The sequence below is a fragment of the Myotis yumanensis genome, unplaced genomic scaffold (genome assembly GCF_028538775.1).
Source record: "Myotis yumanensis isolate MYYU_CA2020_CCGP unplaced genomic scaffold, mMyoYum1.0.hap1 SCAF_1, whole genome shotgun sequence".
In the NCBI taxonomy this organism is placed as follows: Eukaryota; Metazoa; Chordata; class Mammalia; order Chiroptera; family Vespertilionidae; genus Myotis; species Myotis yumanensis.
In genome coordinates this window covers 71,702,273-71,720,823 of record NW_027223752.1, presented here as the reverse complement: position 1 = coordinate 71,720,823, position 18,551 = coordinate 71,702,273, and the positions used below count along the sequence as shown (strand labels likewise).

General features: G+C 45.4%; 1 protein-coding gene and 1 pseudogene across 2 annotated transcripts in view; both read right to left on the bottom strand.

Moving 5' to 3' along the window:
- The window catches only part of INO80 (INO80 complex ATPase subunit), a 145,594-nt gene extending 144,926 nt beyond the window's left edge, over nt 1-668 (bottom strand). For both annotated transcript variants that reach the window (XM_070424984.1, XM_070424991.1), the window contains exon 1: nt 373-668. The gene's annotated coding sequence lies outside the window, so the exon portion shown is untranslated. The remainder of the gene's footprint in view (nt 1-372) is intronic.
- A 77-nt stretch (nt 669-745) lies between these two features.
- LOC139004303 (U3 small nucleolar RNA-associated protein 14 homolog A-like) lies at nt 746-14,564 on the bottom strand (annotated as a pseudogene).
- Between the last annotated feature and the right edge of the window lie 3,987 nt (nt 14,565-18,551).

Genomic DNA, 18,551 nt, shown 5'->3' with positions numbered 1-18,551 from the left:
GCCCTCGCCCTGCCCCACCCCACCCCCAACCCACACACGTGTTAGCCCGACACCGCCCCACCGGGTCCCACGTGCACCTGGTCTAACTCACTCCCCACATGTGGGCGCCCCACGGGCTTCCTCGGCCGGCTGAGGTCACCGCGTGACCCCTGATCTCCAGAGGTCTGAGAGGGAAAGAACAAGGCCCAGGTCCCCGAGGTCCCAACCCTGCGGAGAGTGTTCACACCCATCCTCCCCATTAAGCCCAACAAATCCGAGGGCCGGGGGCGACGGCCCCTTTAAGACGCGGCCCAGTCGTCGCCCGCAGAGAGGGGCGCAACGGGGCCTACACGACCCCCACTCCGTTCGCCCGCCCACGTCTAGTCGCCTCACCTCGGGCCGCCGGGCCCCGCCGCCGCGGCGGCGGCGGAGGGGGGGCGGGGTGCGGGCGGGGTCCGGAGGGGGGGGTCGCCCCGCCGACGGTGGAGCCGCGGTTCGCTCTCTGAGGCCGCAGGACGGTGACTCCGTTGGGCGTGGACGCTCCTAGCCCGCTCCCTCGGCGGCTCCTGGGACCCCAAGATGGCGGCGGCGCTGAGGCGGCTGCGGGCGCTGGGCCGGCGGCGGCGGCGGCCACTTTCACTCACTGAGAGGAGCGGAGCAGGGACACGGGGAGCCATGGCGGGGGGGAGGAGAGGCGCCATAGCCAGGCCAGAACAATCGAGCCGCTACTCAGCTGGCTTACCCCTACCCCGCCCACGCTCACTGCTCATCGCCGGCCCGTGCCTTCCGCAGTGCCGCTGATCACGGCCTCGAGCAGCTCGCACCCCGCCGCTGCCGCCTGACGCCCCGCGTGGACCGGGGTTCGGGGGGAGACCCTGATCCATGCCATCTGAGTGCAGATTGGTCGGGGCTGGGACTGGCGAAGATTGCCGAAAGGCGGCGGGGAGGAGGAGAAGGATGTCGTCGCTAGAGTGAGCAAGCAGATCTCGCGGGAGTAAATGTCGCGAGACTTCTCCAGGCCTGCAACCGCTGAAGAAAGGTTACTTTTCCCGGAAGTAACGTCAATCGTAACGGCCCGGGATCCTGGGAATATTCGTTCCCGCAGGCAGGAGAGAGAGAGGGAGGTGGTGATGAGTGTGTTAAAGGTTACGGAACACTGAGAAGATCCGTTTGAAAGGCTAGGTTCGGGTGTGATATTTTAACCTGTTTCTGGCCCCTTGGGGCAGGGTTTGACCTCGTCGGGGAAGTGCCCGCTGTGTAGAGCACTCTCATACAGTAGTTTGGGTCTCTAGGCTCAGACCAAGGCCGCTATCCTGTGACATATAGGCTGTGACATAGATGTCTAAGTGAGAGTTTAGGATTCAGGGACTTGGGAACACACAGACCTGTCGCTCAATGAGCCTCTGAAAAAAGGAATAATTGATTTGTCTGTACCGTCTCCATAGTGTTAGCCCCACGCTACTAATGTTTACTAAACTCAGTTACCAGGATCTGTCATGAGGAGGGCCTGCTGTATATATAGCCTAAAAGCAGCTAAGGATTCGAACTTGCCGAAAGTTAACGATGCTATTTCAGTTCCTTCGGGTCTCGAGCTTTTTTTTTTTTTTTTTTTTTTTTAAATATATTTTATTGAATTTTTTACAGAGAGGAAGGGAAAGGCTAGAGAGTTAGAAGAATCGATGAGAGAGAAACATCGATCAGCTGCCTCCTGCACACCCCTCACTGGGGATGTTCCCGCAACCAAGGTACATGCCCCTGACCGTGATCGAACCTGGGACCCCGCAGTCCGCAGGCCGATGCTCTCTCCCCTGAGCCAAACCTGTCAGGGCCGGGTCTCGAGCTTTTTAATTCATTTCAACCTGGCCCTTAGTATCTCAGCAGAACAGCATTTGCTTAAGGTCATTAAGTAGACTTACTGCGCTAAATTCACTGGAATTAAAAAAGTTAACTTTGCTCCAAGGCAAAATACTATCCTTTGTGTAAGAAAGAAGGGAGCATAAGAAAACATCTGCTCATTGATGCAAAAGAAACACAAGAATAAACCATAAATTAAAATGACTGATTTCCTAATGGGAAGGGTAGGGGAAAAGGGGAGGAACTGGGAACAAGGTAGAGGGTTGATGAGGGATTGGTAAAGATTTTTGTATTGGACTGAATCTTAAAATCATAGTTAATGTTTCATATACCTTCCAAAATGAACTGCAACCAAGTAGGATAATATATGAGTAACCGTGAGCTGTCCGTTTGGAGTATAGACCAAAAGGGAAGAGTAAGTTAGACAGGAACCAAATTGTAGTTTTTTTAAAGATCAAATGTAGGTTGTTTTCGTTTCCTATTATTGTGCTAACAAATTAACACAACAAGTGGCTTAAAAATAACAATTTATTATCTTAGAGTTCTGTAGGTCAGAAGCTTAATACTAGTCTCACTGGACTAAAATCCAGGTGTTGGCAGGGCTCTGGGTAAGAATTTAGCTCCTTTTCCAGCTTTCAAAGGCTGCTTTGGTTTCTGGCTGCCTTCTTCCATCTTTAATGGAAGGTTTGGTCCATCTCACATATCTGACCAATCTTACCTTTTAAGGATCCTTGTAAAAAAATTTTTTGTTTTTAAGGACCCTTGCAATTACATCAGGGCCCAACCAGATAATCCAGGAAAATCTCCCCATTTTAAAATCAAGTGATTAGCAATCTTAAATCCACCTGCAACCTGATTTTCCCTTTGCCTTGAAACTTAACATAGGACTTAACAATAGGACTCACAGGTCCTATTGATACCCTTGGAGGTGGGGGTAGAAAGGCACTATTCCACTCTCCACATCTGTCATAGAACTTCTGACATACAACTCATTACATCTTTGATCTATAACTTTCATGCTAAAATCCATTTTTTTCCTATCTCTAATACAGTCATGAATTCATTTTTTTAAAAGGTTTTTAATAGATTTTTAGAGAGAGAGGAAGGGAGATGGGGAGAGAAACACCGATATGAAAGTGAAACATGGATCAGTGAGTGCTTCCTGCATGCCTCCCCACCCCCATCAGGAATTGAGCCCACAACCCGGGCAGGTGCCCTGACCAGGACTTGAAACCAGCAACCTTTCAGTGCATGGGATGGCGCCCAACCAACACCTGCCAGGGCCAGTCTTGCATTCTTGATTTAAAATCTTTGTACACAAAAGAAAACACACACACACAAATCTTTGTACATTCTTTGCGTTAGAACAGTGATTTTTCAACCAGTGCGCTGCAATAATTTTTAAAACATGCACTACCTGACTATTTAATCAGAGGCACCGACCTCTTTTCCCTTAGTTTGTTAAAAAAAAAAAAAAATGGTAACAGCCAACACAACAATAGCCATCCAGTGTGAATGAATCAAAATTATACCTTTTTTTCAAATCAGCAAAAAATATATATTTTGGTGTGTCACAGAATTTTAGTAACTAGTTTGTGTGTGCCATGAGCTGAAAAACATTGAAAATTGCTGCCTTAGAGATTTAGTAAATCATATAAGATTTAACCCACAATTTCTTTGTAGTTTGGATTTAAATTGGGATTTGTTTCCCAGAAATATCTTGATTTTATTTTCCAGTTCATTGTAACATATTCTGTTTTCTATCCAAAAAAGGGAATCACTTGGGCTTTATTTAACTACTAGAGGCCCGGTGCACAAAAATTTGTGCACTCGGGGGGGGGGGGGGTCCCCCATCCCAGCCTGTGCCCTCTCACAGTCTGGGACCCCTCGGGAGATAACGACCTGCTGGCTTAGGCCTGCTCCTGGGTGGCAGAGGGCAGGCCCAATCCCTAGGTGCAGCCCCTGGTCAGGCTCAGAGCAGGGCCGATTGGGGAGTTGGGGTGCCGCCCCGTCATGCACAGAGCAGGGCGGATTGGGAGGTTGCGATGCCACCCTCAGTCACGCTCAGGATAGACTGATTGGGGGTTGGGGCACCCGGTTACACTCAAGGCAGGGTCAATGGGGAGGTTGCGGCGCCACCCCCTGTCATGCACAGAGCAGGGCTGATCAGGGGGTTGGGGCGCTGCCCCCTGTCACTCACAGAGCAGGGTCCATCAGGGGGGTTGGGGCGCTGCCCCCTGTCACTCACAGAGCAGGGCCCATCAGGGGGTTGAGGAGCTCCTCGCTGTCACTCACAGAGTAGGGCCGATAGGGGAGCTGGGACACCGCACCCTGTCACACACAGAGCAGGGCCGATCAGGGGGTTGGTGCGCTGCACCCTGTCACACACACAGCCGCAGGGCAATCGGGGGATTGGGGAGCTCCCCCCCTATCAGGCACAGAGCAGGGCTGATCAGGAGGTTTGGGCGCTGCCCCCTGTCACGCTGATCCCGGTGCCGGGAGGCATATTACCCTTTTACTATATAGAATAGAGGCCTGGTGCACGGGTAGGGGCTGGCTGGTTTGCCCTGAAGGGTGTCCTGGATCACGGTGGGGGTCCCCACTGGGGTGCCTGGCCAGGCTGGCTGAGGGGCTGAGGGCTGTTTTCCCGCTGGCAGTTGACTAAAAGCTCCCAACTGCTCCTTGTTTTCTTTTTTTTTTTTTTATTCTGGGCCAGCTTTAGCTCTGAGGCCTCGCTGCTGAAAACACGGATACAATGTTGCGGTCCGGGGTTGACTGAAAGCCCGTTTTGTTTAGCTTCTTATTTGCAACATAGTAATAGTTGCTTAGAGTTGCAGTTGAGAGGCCGGCAAGTTAGGCAGGGAACATTGGAGTCTGCAGTTCCTGGAGGAAGCAAGTCTCCCTGCTCACTTCAGTGCATGGCTGCCAGCCGCCATCTTGGCTGACAGTTAATTTGCATAGGGATACGCTGATTAGCCAATGGGAAGGGTAGCGGTCGTATGCCAATTACCATGTTTCTCTTTTATTAGTGTAGACTAGAGGCCCGGTGCACAAAAATTTGTGCACTCGGGGGGAGAGGGGGTCCCTCAGCCCTGCCTGTGCCCTCTCGCAGTCTGGGACCCCTCGGGAGATAACGACCTGCTGGCTTAGGCCTGCTCCTGGGTGGCAGAGGGCAGGCCCAATCCCTAGGTGCAGCCCCTGGTCGGGCTCAGAGCATGGCCGATTGGGGAGTTGGGGCGCCGCCCCCTGTCATGCACAGAGCAGGGCGGATGGGGAGGTTGCGATGCCACCCCTAGTCACGCTCAGGGTAGGGCCGATTGGGGGGTTGGGGCACCGCCCTCTGTCACACTCAAGGTAGGGTCGATAGGGAAGTTGCGGCGCCACCCCCTGCCATGCACAGAGCAGGGCCGATCAGGGGGTTGGGGCTCCGTACCCTGTCACACACAGAGCAGGGCCCATCAGGGGTTTGGGGAGTTCCCCCTTGTCATGCACAGGGCAGGGTCAATCAGGGGTTTTGGGAGCTCCCCCCTGTCATGCACAGAGCAGGGCCGATCAGGGGGTTGGGGAGCTGCCCCCTGTCACACACAGAGTAGGGCCAATAGGGGAGCTGGGGCACCACCCCCTGTCACATACAGAGCAGGGCCCGTGGGGGGGAGGGGGGTAGTTGAGGCGCCGTACCCTGTCACACTCAGGGCAGGGCCGATGGGGAGGTATGGCTCTACCCCGTCTCACATAGAGCAGGGCCCGTGGGGGGGTTGGGGCGCCGCCACTGTCACACACAGAGCCGCAGGGCAATCAGGGGGTTGGGGCGCTGCCCCCTGTCACACACAGAGCCGCAGGGCAATCAGGGGGTTGGGACGCTGCCCTCTATCACCCACAGAGCAGGGCCGATCAGGGGGTTGGGGCGCCACCCTCTATCACCCACAGAGCCGCAGGGCAATCAGGGGTTTGGGCGCTGCCCCCTGTCACGCTGATCCCGGTGCCGGGAGGCCTCGAGGCTCCGCTGATCCCGCCCGGCAGGGTCACAGATCCGGGTCCCAGACCGCAGACAGCCTTGCCTGCTGCCGCCTGCCTTCAGTATGCAAATTAGCCGCCATCTTGTTGCTTCAGGGTGGGGGTCCCCACTGGGGTGCCTGGCCAGTCTGGGTGAGGGGCTGAGGGCTGTTTTCAGGCTGGCGGGCCACTGAAGCTCCAAACCTCTCCTTTTTTTCTTTTTTTTTTTATTCTGGCTTCTATGGCTGTCACTGGAGCTGAGAGCCGGCTTTCTCTCTGAGGCTCGGCTGAAAGCAGGTTTCTGGCCTTTGTTTTCTGTATTCGAAACAATGTTGCGACTCCAGCTCTGAGATCCCGGCTGACTGACAGGAGCTTTCTGGAGTTTTGTTTATCTTCTATAAATGTTACTATGTTTCCAACTGAAGCTCAGAGGCCAGCGGGGGAACGTTGGAGTCCACAGCAAGCAAGCCTCCTGTTAGCTTCCAGCTGCATGGCTGCCGGCCGCCATCTTGGCTGACAGTTAATTTGCATAAGGATACGCTGATTAGCCAATGGGAAGGGTAGCGGTCGTACACCAATTACCATGTTTCTCTTTTATTAGTGTAGATTGTTCAGAATCATTCCATATAACATATTTAATTTTAATGTTTAAAGTGCAGAACAAAACAAAACAATATTATTTAATGATCATTTTGAGGGAACTTTGTGTGGTTTACTTAGGTTATATACATTATTTTTTAAAACAAAGTAATGAAACTAAATACCACAATATGTGGGGGGAGACCCAAAACTGAATACAACCACTGAGGAATAACAATATTACAAATAAGTAAGACAGCCACTCTGCAGGAGTGCAGAAGAAAATAACTCACCCAAGTAACTAAGGGAAACAGTATCTTGGCTGGATCCCTAAAAATAAAACCAACTGATCTGTACATAAATGCCCTGATCCACATACTAAGTATTTGGGGGAGTCAGAGGGAGATGTAAGCAACTTGAAACCACTTATGTGTGTGCTGATTAAAATATATTGTAGATCATGAGCTGGGTTTCTCATTGTTGGAGAAAAAAAGTTTTTAAGGAAAGGGGGAAAACTAAAATGAAGCCTAAGGTGTTGGACTGGAATCTGGTTGATTCTTGTATGTGCCCTAACCAGGGATCAAACCCACAACCTTGACATATTGGGATCATGTACTACTGAGTACCTGGTCAGGGCCTTGTTTTTTTTATTAATAAAACATTACAAATATAGTTGATGCTGCCTATATAGCCCTTTTGTATCCCATTTCCCCTCTCTCCTCACTCCCAGAGGTAACCACTATCCTGAATTTATTATTAGCAATATCCTTCCATGTTTTGTACATCCATAAAAACTGCACTACACATATCTATCTTCACTTGCTCTTTTCAGTCAACATTATGATTTTGAGACTTATTCATGTTAATGTGTATATAATTTATTTTATATTTTTAAATTTGGAGGGTGGCTTCAAATTCACAAAATTGGATTAATCATTATCTTTAGTTCATGGCATATCAGAGATCTGTCAATGGCTCCTTTTTTATTAAGCTTACTTTTAATATTGTAATAAGCACTTGCAAACTCATTATAAAAAACAACATCTAAGTCCTGGACAATAAGTTGTGTTTAACCATAAAACATCCCAAAATTCCACCTCCTGCCTCACTCTGGGAAAACAATCTTTGTGATCATGGTATCTCCCCTGCCAGGTAAGTATGGGAATTTGTACTTTTATTTATTACTTAAATATGTTTTTATTAATGTTTTTTAGACATAGAGGGGGGGTAGAGAGAGAGAGAGAAAGAAACATCGATGTGAAAAAGGCAAATCAATTGGTTGCCTCCTGCATACACCACAACTGGGGCCTAGAAAGGAGCCTGCAACCGAGGTATGTGCTCTTGACCGGAATCGAACCCCAGGACCCTTCAGTCTGCGGGCCAACTCTTCTGTCCACTGAGCCAAACCAGCCTGGGCAGAGTTTGTACTTTTAAAAATAGCTTTATTGGTATATAACTCACATACCAAAAATCCACCTATTTAAAAGTATATAATTAAGTTGTTTTTAGTTGTGCAAATCACCATTGTCTAATTTTAGAACATTTCAACATTCCAAAAAAGAAACACCCAAATCCATTAGCTTCACTCCCCATTCCCAACCCACCTCCACCTCAAATCTTTCTGTCTCTAGATATTATTTCATTAATTTTTAATGTAGTATAATAGTATTTTGTTTATGACACAGCTTATTTATCCACTATCCCACTGATGGACATTTGGGTTATTTTCCAGGTTTTGCAGTTATGACGAGCGTTGTTTTGAATAGTCTTGTATCTGCATTCTCATATATGTATTATATACATAATAGTAGCCTTATAGAATAATGGGTATGCAAGTGGTCAAGTACAGAAAATAATTAACACTACTTGGGAACTATATTCTGAAGTAGTTGTGCAAATTTACACTCTCGCCAGCAATAAAAAAAAAGAGATCCTATGGATTAATTGCTCTCCAAAATTTTGTAATGATCACTTACTAGTATAATGTTGAATATCTCGTCAAATGTTTATTAGCCATTTGTGTTGCTCTTCTGTGATGTTTTTCATGCCTTTTGCCTATGTTTGTATTGGTTTTGTGTGTGTGTGTGCTTTTCTAATTGATTTGTAAGTGTTCTTAATTTATTCTTTTTAAAATTTTTATTAATCCTCACCCGAGGATGTTTTTTCTATTGATTATTTTTTTTAGAGAGAGAATAGAAGGGGGAGGGAGGAAGGATGAGAGAGAGCCCTGACTGAACCTGCAACTCAGGTCCCTGCCCTTGACAAGAAATCTAACCTGAGACCCTTTGGTGCGTGAGCCGAAGCTATAACCACCAAACGCACCGGCCAGGGCTTAATTTATTGTTGATACAAATCTTTGCTAGGTTTGTCTATTGAGAATATCTTCCCCCAGTTTGCTAGTTATCTTTTCACTTTAGTGTTCTTTTAAAAGAAAAAAAAATTCTAATAATCAAATTTATCAATATTTTCTTCTATATTAAATGTTTTTAGTATTTTCCTTAAGATATTTTTCTCTATACCATCTCTTTAAAAAATCCATCAATATTTTGTTACTAAGAGCTTTAATAATTTTAACATTTAGATATTTAATCCAATTGGCATTTTTAAATATGTTGTAAAGTAAGAATCCAATTACATCTTTTCCCACATAGAGATCCATTTTTTCCAAATCCGTTTATTGAACAGCTGGTCCTTCCTTTCCCACTGCTCTGACATGCGATTTGTTTTTTACTAAACTTCTACAGTGTGATGGTCTGTTTCTGGACTCTATTCTATTCCACTGGTCAATTTGTCTCTCCCTGTGCCAATGCTGCATTGTCTTAATTACCACAATTTCCAAATAAATTCTGATTCCTGGTAGGCAAGTCCCTTTCCCTTCTTCAGAAATGTTTGACTATTTTTGGTCCTTTACTCTTCCATTTAAATTTTAGTATCATCTTATAAATTTTAATGAAAAATATGATTGGTATTTTAATTGTTTCTCATTGAATCCATGATCAAATGAAAGGGATTGATGCTCCATGACATTTACTAGTAATCTTCCTATCTAGATCCTTTTTACTACCACTTAATAACATTTTATAGTTTTTCCTATACAGTATAGAAACCTTAGACCATTTTTGTTAGATTTATTCCTAATTACTTTAGATTCTCAAATATTGTTTTTGTTATATATCAATAAACAAATTGTAAGATTTGTCTTATCTTCTATGATGTACAGCTCTCTTATGTAGCTGCTGAAGTGGTTGAGTGTCAAACCAGGAGGTCACGGTTTGATTCCTGGTCAGGGTACATGCCTGGGTTGTGGGTTCGATCCCCAATAGGGAGTGTGCAGGAGGCAGCTGATCAATGATTCTCTCTCATCATTGATGTTTCTCTCTCTCTCCCTCCCCCTTCCTCTCTGAAATCAATAAAAATATATTTTAAAAATATATATTAAGCCCACAATCACAAATCCAGTCATCAGTAAATCCAAGCCTTGACTCAAGTTCTCTGAATGTTTATTCCATGTTCTTTCCACTATATCACAATACTTGAAAGAAAATTAGAGCATCTTGATGAAGAGTTCTGAAGCACAAGTTGAGGATTTTTAACTCCTTGGAGCATGTTGGAATTTAAAACATGGTAAAATAGGCAAAGTACAAAGAAAATAAATTAGACATATTCAGTGGTAATGACAACAGATCCTTTTAAGTTGGAGTAAGAAGCCTGGCAAAGAGGATGTAATAAAGATAAATTTATCCATGAGTGTATAAAACATGGCCTACAGCCCAGCCAGCATGGCTCAGTGGTTGAGTATGGACCTATGAGCCAGGTTCAAATCCCAGTCAGGGCACATGCCCAGGGTTGCAGGCTCGATCTTCAGGGGCGGGGGCGGGGGGGGGGGGGGCGGGCGGCGATGCAGGAGGCAGCCGATCAGTAATTCCCTCTCATCATTGATGTTTCTATCTCTCTCCTTCTTCTTCCTCTCTGAAATCAATTAAAAAATATATATTTTAAAAAATAAAAATAAAACATGGCCTACACAAAGTTTTAAAATAGTTTTACATGTTTAGCTTCTTTTCTCCATTGTGGTTATTTTATAATAGAGAAGATGTGACAAAGAGTAACATTGTTATGAGGAGGGATTTAAGTATTTTTAGAAAAATAATTTTGAATATTGCCTTAGAGATAGGTGCAGTGAATACTTCTGATGCTGCTAATATCTTACATGTGGTTTGAGCTTTCCTATACCTAATCTGAAGTGGAAGGCCTCAGTGTCTAACTTGAAGGTGGAAGAATATGGTTGTTTAGGGCTAGGAAGGATTGAGCTAGAGGAGCTAATAGCTAAAGGGTATGGAGTCTCCTTTTGAGGTGATAAAATGTTCCAAAAACTAATGGTGGTGATAGTTGCACATATCTGTGAACATACTAAAACTGTTGAACTAACACTTTCAATAGGTGACTTGCATGGTTGTGAATTATATCTCAATAAATCTATAAAAAAAGAAAAAGAACTTGAAGACCAGATCTCCCTAGCACCCTCTTTTTTCCCCTAGACAATGCTAAAACAACAACAAAAACGCCTAAAGGTCTGGAGGTTTTCTTAAATTAATCTGATAGTGGATATGTTCACCTTTTAGCTGTTCAGGATAACCCCCAGTATGGTTATCACTGAAATCCAATAGAAAGTGTTAATAGGATAGCCCAGATGTCAGTTCTAGCCCAAATCTAAAGGTTCTGTCAGGCTGGGAGAGTGTCCTTCAGTTGGTCCCTAGCAACCCTGCGTGTTTGTACGTGTCCCACGGCCTATCTTAATTTAACTTCATACTCCATAAGTCTGACCCATACCTGGGTAGATGCTGGGGACAGAATGAATAACTACTCACCCATCTCTTCTCTTTGCAAATGCTGTATGCCTGGGGAATGTTGTGTGTCAGATCCATCAAAGGGGAGGCGCCAGTTTGACTTCATGCCGGTGCTAGAAGCAGCATAACTAGAAGGCTAGAGCTGAAAGATGCACAATGGGCCCTGGAGGAGATGAGGGGCTCCTTGTCTAGTTTAAAAGCAAGAGACAAACCCAAGCACAGGTTCTAGGTTGTTTCTACCACCAGCCCATTTTCTTTCCCTCTGTCAGCAGAGGAGTGGGCAGGGTGTTGAAGAGTTTCTATGTGCTTGTTCCCCTTGACATGTGCTCAAGGCAAGTCTCAAGACCGCCTACTCCAAGAGGACCAAACCCAGCTAGCCCTTAACAGGTTCGCTCTGTCTATGAAATGCGTGGAACATTCAGGCAGTTTTCCAGCATCCTCTCGACCATCAAGTCTTAAAATCCTCTCTGGTTTTCAGGCTCTTCCCTCCCCTAGAAAGAGAGGGCAGTGCCAAGTCCTACCTTTACCTGGGGAGACAGCTTGTTCAACTTTAGTCAACAACACACTTTTTTTTTTAATGTTTCAAGAAAAACGATTTTAAGTATAATAATGTTACATGCGATAAACATTAATATTTCAAGGAAAAAAGATTTTATTTTATTTTATTTTCTTGGTACATTTATTAAAAATATAGACTAATGGTCCTGTGCTTAAATGTTGTTGTGGATGTGTGCTGGCTTCCATAAAACAACTAGTCATAAGGAGCTCTTCAACATATACTAGTACACTCCTGATAGAAGTAAAAAAGTCACTAGAAATGACTGACAAGGCAGGGACACTGTAGACATAATCCCCTTATATAATTAATTGCTAGAAAATGGAGTTTGACATTATTTACAACTAGAGGCCCGGTGCACGAAATTCGTGTGCTGGGGGGTGGGGTTCCCTCAGCCCAGCCTGCCCCTCTCACAGTCCAGGAGCCCTCAGTGGATGTCCTGCTAATGGCCACAGTCTGGCAGCAGAGGCTCGGAGCAGGCATCCTGTGTGTGTGTGCTTCCGAACTGAGGGCACTGTCTCAGAAACTCAACAAGGACAACCATCAGTGCAGGAAGCAAAATGTGGGTTCAGTGAGGACTATTTTGTCTGTCCAGAGAAAGGGACCCACTGGGGAAGAAGAGGAGCCCCTGTTGCTGCAGAGGCCGGAGAGAGCACAGACTCTGGAGGAGCTAGAGGAACTGAGCAAAGAAGGATGCTTTCAAAATGAGGCGCTTTCCATTAGAAGGGCAGCAGTTGGAGAGGAATAATCAGCCTAATGCTCCCAAGAAGAAAACGAAGGAACAAATGATTGACCTACAGAAAACCCTAACCACAAATCACCTTCCATGAAGTCCTTGGCTGTCCCCATGATAGAGGAGTTGGAAGATGAACAGGAGAGAGAGCAAAGGCAAATGGTAAAGGAAGCTTTTGCTGGTCATGATGTCATCAGAGATTTCTTGAAAGAGGAGAAACTGTGGAGGCGAGTAAGCCAAAGGACGTGGACCTGACTCTGCCTGGCTGGGGCCAGTGGGGCGGTGTGGGCCTGAAGCCCAGTGCCAAGAAGAGACGCTGGTTTCTCATTGAAGCACCTGAAGGTCCTCCAAGAAAAGACAAGAATTTACCAAATGTGATTATCAATGAGAAGTGAAATATCCACGCAACAGCTCACCATTTGCGGGTGCTTCCATATCCATTTACCCACCATCAACAATTTGAGAGGACCATCCAGACCCCTATAGGATCTGCACTCACACACACACACACACACACACACACACAGTGGGTCCCTCTCTCTGGACAGACAAAATAGTCCTCGCTGAACCCATGTTTTGCTTCCTGCACTGATGGTTGTCCTTGTTGAGTTTCTGAGACAGTGCCCTCAGTTCGGAAGCACCTCCTGGGTGCTAGAATCTTTTGTTTCTTGTCTGCCCACTGGCTTGACATCCTGGTTGAGCCCTGACTTTTTCCTAAGCGATCGCCTTTCCTCAAATTCTTTCAACAAAATTTCTTTCTCACTTTCAGAAGCCTCGTTGGCCATGGGCTCTGGAAGTTGTTCAGGGTCCTTCTGGATTTCAGCCTCTTTTGCGTCACCAGAGTGATTCCTGACCATCCAGGGGTTCGGTCCATCTGCAGTCATGTGTGCCTCATTCACCGCATCAGGGACAAGGAGATCACCCTCTTCTTCCTCACCTCCCTCCTCTTCCTCACTCTCAGAGGCCACCTGGACTTTCTGCATTAGTTCTTTGTTCCTGGCCAACTGATCCTGCATAGCCTGGCAAGCCTCCAGGTCATATTTGGCCATAATTGCCCTTGACTTTGCCCATTTTCCACTGTTCTGGTGCTTAAGGCTCATTCACTCCATCATTCTGGCCTTTTCGAGTTTTTCCAGTTCCTCCAGCGCAGCAGCAGGATTGGTCTTCCACAGCTTCTCAAACTCTTTTAGGGCTTTCTTGGCCGTTCCTTTCTTCAGAACTCTGTGATACTTTTTGCTTTTGATTTTCTTCTCTCTTTGAGCCCTGGCCTCATAGTAAGACTGCAGGGCCCGGGCCCTCTGAAGCTCTGCTCGGCGCAACTTAGCCTCTTCCAGGCTCATGGCTTTGAGAGAGGCCTTTTCCACAAGAGTCAGTAAAGGGTCTGTCACTGGCTGCTTGTTCTTATAGAGGAGGTTAAAAGTCTCCTGCTCCAGGGGTGTTCTTGCCTTCCAGCCGTTTTGAGCACATGCTCAATGGGAGCGACGGCTGACTGCTCCTTCATCAGGGGGGAAACCAGCTGTTCTGCTTGTCGGTTCTTCTGAACGATGGGATTCCATCTGGAGAGTGTCTGTGAGGTTTTATTGAATGCCACTTCTCTGTGGATCCCCTCAACCTCTTCTTTGTTAAGGGGTAGCTCCACAGTCTTCTTTGATTTGACTCTATTCAGTTGCTTTTTCACAGTGGCCAATGAGGATGAAGTTTTAAAGGGCTCAAGCAGATCTGAAAGGACTAGCCTTTCTCCTGATCCTTCAGAACTGACCATGAATTCTGACACCTTCAGACTAGCCTCAGATCTCTCAGCCAATTTCCGCCTATTCTTTCCATCAAGGGACCTGATTGCTTCCAGAAGCTTTTGATGCTTTCCCTCTCCACTACCGCCCCCCTCATCTTCACTGGTGCTCGAGGGGTAATCATTTGGCAACTCTTCTAGTTCTTCCTGTTCCCTTAGAGCCAGAAGGCTCTTCGCAGCCCAAACCCCGCTCATCTCAGCCATCTGTCCCTCACATGGACCAGGAGCAGAAGCTAAAAGCTTGTCATCGTTTTTAAATTGATACTTTTAGAAAAAGAGAGGGAGGGAGGGGAGGAGGGAGAGAGAGAGAGAGAGAGAGAGAGAGAGAGAGAGAGAAACATCGATTTGTTGTTCCACTTATTTATGCATTCATTGGTTGATTCTTGTATGTGCCCTGACCTGGGATTGAACCTGCAAAGAATAGATGAAACAAGAATGATGAAATTATCATGCTGATAATTCTGCAACTGTGTTTATGAGTACCTGGGATTCATTATATTATTTTCTGTACTTTTAAGTTAGAAATTTTTTATCGAAAAAAGTTTGTTTTAAGGAAAAAATCTATTATCTTTCAGCACGTTCTTAGTTGTAATCAGGCATGATCTTAGAAACTCAGTCTTCACTCAACCCAGAGTGATGAAACTAATCCACCCTTGCCCGGAGGAAAAGACATAGGACTGCCAACTTGATTAGTGGATAAGGGGATAATCCAGGGTTTCAAGCAGTGTTGTTTCGGTGTAAAGTGTTTATGGGTGACTTTCTAGGCTGTGAGTCAGGACATATTAGAGTTTAACTCTGGCAGTTTGTCCCCATTCTAACCGGAAATGCTACTGAATCTGGGTTTTAGCCAATTTTCCTACTATACATATTGGCTTCAACAATTTATATTTTCTCTCTGGCTGTGGGGTGGCTCAGTGGAATCCCTTTTGTTAATACCATCAAGCAGTGGTTAGACGCCTGGTATGTAAGGGAGAAGAGCAAGCTGAAGAATGAAGGTAAACCCAAATACACACCCACAGCCTTTTGGAAAAGTCTGGGAGGCTTACAAATTCGAGACATTTAAAGTTTTCTCTGTCTAACCATAAGCTGACTACTAAGATAACTTAGAGCAGCAGTTCTCAACCTGTGGGTCGCGACCCCTTTGGCGGTCGAACGACCCTTTCACAGGGGTCACCTAAGACCATCCTGCATATCAGATATGTACATGACGATTCATAACAGTAGCAACATTACAGTTATGAAGTAGCAACGAAAATAATTTTATGGTTGGGTCACAACATGAGGAGCTGTATTTAAAGGGCCAGAAGGTTGAGAACCACTGACTTAGAGGAAATGTTAGGCAGACACTAAGATTGTTTCTATGCCTTGGATATTGTGAATGAGCATGGGAATGCAGGGATCTCATTAAGATCCTGTTTTCATTTTCTTCAGATCATATCGTAGTTCTATTTTTAATTTTTTGAGAAACCATCATACTGTTTTCCATAGTGGCTGCACCAATGTACTTTCCCAGCAAAAGTGTACAAAGGTTCCCTTTTTTCTGCATCTTCCGTGACACTTGCTATTTCTTATCTATATATAAAAAGCCAGTGACCAGAACACCATAACGACCGGAATGACCAGTCTCTATGACGCCCACTGAGGCCAGTGAACCGGCCCAAATGGGGGTGAGGCCAGTGACCAACCTCCTACAGCCCCTCCCCCTTGACACCAGCCCAGATCAGCTCCCTCACTCCCATCAGGGGCAGGGCAGGCTGGCCAACGGCCTGTGGCCCATCCTTCTGGCCGGCCCCACCCCTGATGGGCCCCCACCACTCCAATCAGCTGTGGTCCCTCCCCCCAGCCAGCTCCAGCCCCGATCGACCCCCCTACCCCAATAGGGGGTGGGGCTTGCTGGCCAATTGCCTGTGGCCCCTCCCCCCAGCTGGTCCGGCCCTGATCAGGCCCCGATTTGGGCGGGCTGGCCAGCCAACCTCCCACCGTCTCCTCCTCCCGACAGGCCCGGCCTCGATCTACCCCAATTGGGGCCAGGCCAGCCACACCCCACCCATGCACAAATTCATGCATTGGGCCTCTAGTCTTTTTTATAATAGCCATTCTGAGCCCTAGCCGGTTTGGCTCAGTGCATAGAGCATAGGCCTGTAGACTCTAGGATCCTGAGTTCAATTCTGATCAAGGGCATGCATAGGTTTCGGGCCCCATCCCTAGCAGGGGGGCATGCAGGAAGCAGTTAATCACTGATTCTCTCTTATCATTGATGTTTCTATCTCTCTCTCCCTCCCTCTCTGAAATAATATATTTTTTAAAATAGCCATTCTGAGGCGTGTGAGGTAATATTGCTGTGGTTTCCATTTGTATTTTCCTGATAATTAGTGACATTGAAGATCTTTTCATGTACCTGTTGGCCATTTTGGAAAATGTCTATTCATTTTTTCTGCCTACTGTTCAATCAGATTGTTTGGGGTTTTTTGTTTTATTTTTGTGTTGCTGTTTTTTGCTATTGAGTTGTGTTTTTTTGTATCCTCTTTATGATAGCTCTTCCTAAACCAAGATGACAAAGATTTTTCCCTGTGTTTTCTTTAATAAGTTATATTTTAGGTTTTAGGACTCTGATCAATTTTGAGTTACTTTATCTGTTGCAAGGCAAAGGTCAAAGCTCATATTTTATATATGGATGCCCAATTGTTCCCACAACCAGTTTTTGAAAAGATTACACTTTCTCCATTGAATTGCCTTGGAATCTTGATTGACAATGAGTTGACCAAATATATATGAGTCTATATATCTGGACTCTATTTTATTAAAATATGTTTTTATTTCAGAAAGGAAAGAACAGGGAGAGAGACAGAAACATCAATGATGAAAGAACTATTGGCTGCTTCTCTCACCCCCTACTGGGGATCAAGCCTGCAACCCGGGCATGTATCCTGACTGGGAAGCCAACCGAGACCTTCTGGTTCATAGGTCAATGCCCAACCACTGAGCCACACCAGCTGGGCCGGACTCTATTTTTTCTATTGATATATAACACAGTGTCTATTACTATAACTTTAGAATAAGTCTTGAAATTAAATTGTATGAGTCCTCCACCTATGTCCACTTTCAAAATTGTTTGGGCTATTCTAGATTTATTTTTTAAATATAAATTTTAGAATAAGCTTACCAATTTCTACCCAGAAAGGCTCCTGAGATTTTCTTTTTTTAAATATATTTTATTGATTTTTTACAGAGAGGAAGGGAGAGTGATAGAGAGTTAGAAACATCGATGAGAGAGAAACATCGATCAGCTGCCTCCTGCACACCTCCTACTGGGGATGTGCCCACAACCAAGGTACATGCCCTTGACCGGAATCAAACCTGGGACCTTTCAGTCTGCAGGCCGACGCTCTATCGACTGAGCCAAACCGGTTAGGGCGGCTCCTGAGATTTTCACTGGGTTTGTATTGAATCCACAGATAAATTTTGGAAGAATCAATAGCTTAAGAATATTGACTCTTCCATACATATTTAAGTTGTCTTTAATTTCTCTCATCAATTGTAATTTCAACATACAAATCTTGCACATATTTCATTAGGTTTATTCTTAAATATTTCAGGTTTTTGCTGTTGTAAATGGTATTTTTTTAACATTTTAATTTCAATTGCTTGCTGCTATTGTATAGAAATATGCTTGATTTTTGTATATTATTCTTGTGTTCTACAACATTATAATATTCACTTATAGTTCTAGTAGCATTTTTATAGATTATTTGGGATTTTTTACATATATTTCTACATGCTGTCTTCTTTTTTAAGCAGGAAGAAATAACAGTATTTCTTCCTTCCTTTCTTTTATTTTCTTTTCTTTTTTGTTATCCCTCACCTGAGGGTATTTTTTCCATTGATTTATAGAGAGTGGAAGGAAGGGGAAGAGACAGAGAAAGAGAAACATCGATGTGAAAGACACACATCGATTGGTTGCCTCCAGCATGTGCCCTAACTGGGGCTAGGGATCAAGTGTGCAACCAAGGTACGTGATCTTGACTGGGAATCGAACCTGATACCCTTCAGTCCCAGGCCAATCGTCTAACCATTGAGCAAACTGGATAGGACTCTACATGTTGTCTTTGAATAAAGACCTATCACAGAGGGATAGGAAGCAACTAAAGGGGGACCCCACTGGCCAAATCTGAGATAATTTGAGCAACAAAATAAGTAATTATAGTAAAGTATTATTACTTA